We start from the raw sequence: 3,686 nt of genomic DNA, 5'->3' as shown, positions 1-3,686 counted from the left end.
AAACTGATAGACGAATGGGAAATGGACCTGGAAGCACCCAAGTCCAAACATCTCCTGCCAAGCAGGTGTATACTCAAAATCTCCGTTGGCAACAAGAGCATAGTCCATAATTGTTGGGTCGTGCGAGACCTCACGGATGCCTTTTACTTAGGCAGTGACATTCTCAATCGCTTTGCCATTAGTTTGGACCTAATAAACTTCAAAAGCTTGGTCTCGATTAGTGGATAATCCCATGGGCTTTGACGATTCAGAAAAAGCATTTAGGTCAGCTCAATTGTTACCTTATGCAGTTGAAATTCAGATTAAAGAGGAAGTCACCATCCCAGAAAGGACCCGACAATTCTCCCTGGAAGTGAAAGTTAAAAGAGGAAAACAATTGAAAAACCCTGATGCTTATATTCATCTAAATGCTTCTCTGCAACAGCAAGGGTTGGTGGTAAACCCAACACCATTAGTCAACATAGAACATGACAACATTCCAATAGAGGTGGATAACAGTGACTTAAAGAGTATTAATCTAGCCGCAGGCACTATTATTGGAATGGCGGTTGATGACTGACATTTTTCCATTGACTTAGGAAATGAACTGTTAGGACCAATCCCCAAGGACTGTTTTGACAGTGACAGTGATGACAATACAACACCAGACAGGATCTTTACCCAGCATGGGGGGAACTTCCTGGTGTACACTTCCTGCCCTTATGGTAAGGAAGATGTGACTTGTGACTTCAGAAGAGATGAGGTGATTTTCCAGGTCCATGAGGGCTGCCTTTCCCACCTGAAGCCACCAGTCCAAATCAGCACCCTGACCAGGGACTTCTCCACCCAGCTGGAGGAGGCCGCTGAGCTAGTAAAACCAGAAGTCTTTCCAGGCTTCAGGCAGATGGTGGAAGAGGGAGTCAACCTAGCTGATGCCTGTGTGACTCTGGAACAGAAGAAAAAGTAGAAACAACATTTCTTGGATTTCCAAGATCTCTTTGTGGTGGACTCATATGACTGTGGTCACACCAACATCCACACAACAACAATTCCCACAGACCCTGGCATGACTCCAGTGTTTGTGAAGCAATATCGCTTGCCTCTCTCATCCATGGAGTCCCTTACTGAAATAATTAAGAACCTTGAGTCCCGGGGAATAATCCGTCCAGTACACAGCACCGCCAAAAATCCAGTAATGGGAATATTGAAGCCAAACGGCCAGTGGAGACTCTGTGCCGACCTTAGGGAGCTCAACAAACAGGTCCATACTTCCCGATGGCCTCTTCCCTACATTGACCAAGGGCTGGCCCAGATCCAGGGGTCACAGGTATTCACTGCAATAGACCTGACCAATGGATACTGGACTGTGCCTGTCAGTAGGGAGTACAAATACAAGCTGGCTTTTATCTTTGGGGGCAGCAGTACACATGGACCCGGACTCCCTTCGGAAACCTCAACTCAGGCAATAAATTCAACATTTTCCTACATAAGGTCATGCCCAACCTGGGTGCAAGGGGTAACCTGGCTTATGTAGATGATGTCCTCATCAAAAGTTCATCTGTGGAGGAACACAAAGCGGAGATCCATTATGTTCTGACACAGTTGAGTGCTGCCGGAGCAAAACTTTCCTTTCAGAAAGCACAGTGGTGTAGAACCCGTGTTAATTTCTTGGGGCATGAGATTACTCCTCAAGGTCTCTGTCCCCAGGAAAAGAAAGTGGAAGCACTTCAGAAACTAAAAGACCCCACAACTCTGTGGGAACTAAGGAGCCTCCTTGGACTGACTAATTACAGCAGAAAGTTCATTGAGGGCTACGGAGAGATCACTAGACCCCTGATTCATCTATTGAAGGGGAGGGTCGAGTGGGAATGGGGTCCAGAACAATCCGAGGCAGTAAGACAGCTCAAAAGAAGCCTCTCACAAGCGCCATGCGTAGCTTACCCTGTCAGAAACAAGGAGTTTTTCTTGGAGACAGGCTTCTCTAATACATGCTTGACTGCAGTATTATATTACTAGCATGACAAGGTCAAGAAAGTAATCTCCTATGTGAGCAAAACTTTATCCTCTGTGGAGGAAAAATTCAACGATTGTGAGAAGGCACTCCTGGCAACGGTGTGGGCATTGAAGAATTACCGCCCGTTTATCCAGGGGGAACACATCATAGTGGAGACTCCACACCAGCCTCTGCAATATCTCCAAAGTGCAGAATCCGGGCCGGAAATGTGAGTAATTCCCAAATTACTTCCTGGATTCTGTCAATGCAAGGCTTTCCTGTGGAGGTCACACATGGCCAAAACAAGAAGAGTCCCCTCGTGCAAGGTCTGGCTGACTTGCGTGATTTTGTCGGAGAAAACTGTCTCGAGGACGAAAGTCTAAAAATCAAGGACAACATACAGGCCTACCTTAATTCCCCACACAAAGTCTTTGAAGAAGACAAGTGTGAGGGAATGCCCAATATCTATTTGGATGGATGCTCTTACCATTTTGTCAACAACGGGGAGAAAGAACTGGTGTCCGGCGTAGGGAATGCATGGGTGAATGAGTCCCCAGAACCCTCCGCTGGGTACAAAATTGGTCCCCGAAGTAGTCAGGTGGCAGAGTTGATGGCTGTGCGTCAAGCCATCCTCACTGCTGTCCAACATCAACTCCACAAACTGGTCATAATCACAGATTCAGATTATGTCCGGAACATGTTCATGGAGCACCTGGTTAATCGGAAAACCAGAGGCATGTTATGTGCTATTAACAAACCCTTGAAACATGGGAAGTTAATTCAAAACATTGATGATCTGGTCACCGTGAATGGGATGACCATCTACTGGAAGAAGATCAAGGGTCATTCCAAAGTAGAGGGACCAGACAAAACTGGAAATGACTTAGCTGATCAGCTGGCCAAAACCAGGGCCAGCCAAGGGGATCTAATAGAGATTGAGTCCCTGTTGGGGGAAATCCAGGTCACTGCTGTCACTAGGTCCCAGACAAATGCTCACAATGATCTTTCAACTGCACAATAGAGTAAGGAGACCCCAGATCCTGATTTGATTACAGCTCAGAAAGGAGATCCAATAATTGGTAAGTTTTACCAACACACTGAGGACCCTGAGAACTTTCCCCTGACGGATAAGATTACATTGGGAAAGAGGACCTTAGAGTGTTGATGAAATGTCCAAAAAGGTTCCGAATCCAAGACGGTTTGTTGGTAAGGAAATCCCAAGCTGGCTATGATCAGTGGGTGGTCCCTACCTCATTCCAAAGCCTGATGTTAAGTCTCGCCCATGATGCTGCCACCGCCGGTCATGGGGGATTTCATACAACAGTAGAGATCTTAAGAGAGGTTGCATACTGGCCACACATGGGGCAGGACCTCGACCAATACTTGAAGGGGTGTCTTATGTGTGCACAATTTCAGCCAACATCCCTCACACCCCGTGCGCCTCTCCAAAAGAGGGGGATGACACTGCCATGGTCAGATTTGCAAGTCGACTTCATGGGCCCCGTGATTCGCCCCTCTAGGGGAAATAAGTACATGTTGACGGTGACATGCTTATTTACTAAATGGGTGCAATGTCTCCCAGCCCCAAACTGCAAGGCAGAAACAGCAGCTGCCCTGATGATCAACCACATCTTTTCCTGTTTTGGTCTACCCCAAAGGATTGAGTCAGACAGAGGTAGCCACTTCACCAGTGAAGTAATGACAAAGATGTGGG

Source organism: Ambystoma mexicanum, chromosome 8, assembly GCF_040938575.1.
Source record: "Ambystoma mexicanum isolate Mex_15411 chromosome 8, UKY_AmexF1_1, whole genome shotgun sequence".
NCBI classification, from domain to species: domain Eukaryota; kingdom Metazoa; phylum Chordata; class Amphibia; order Caudata; family Ambystomatidae; genus Ambystoma; species Ambystoma mexicanum.
Note: the sequence above shows the minus strand (reverse complement) of the source record.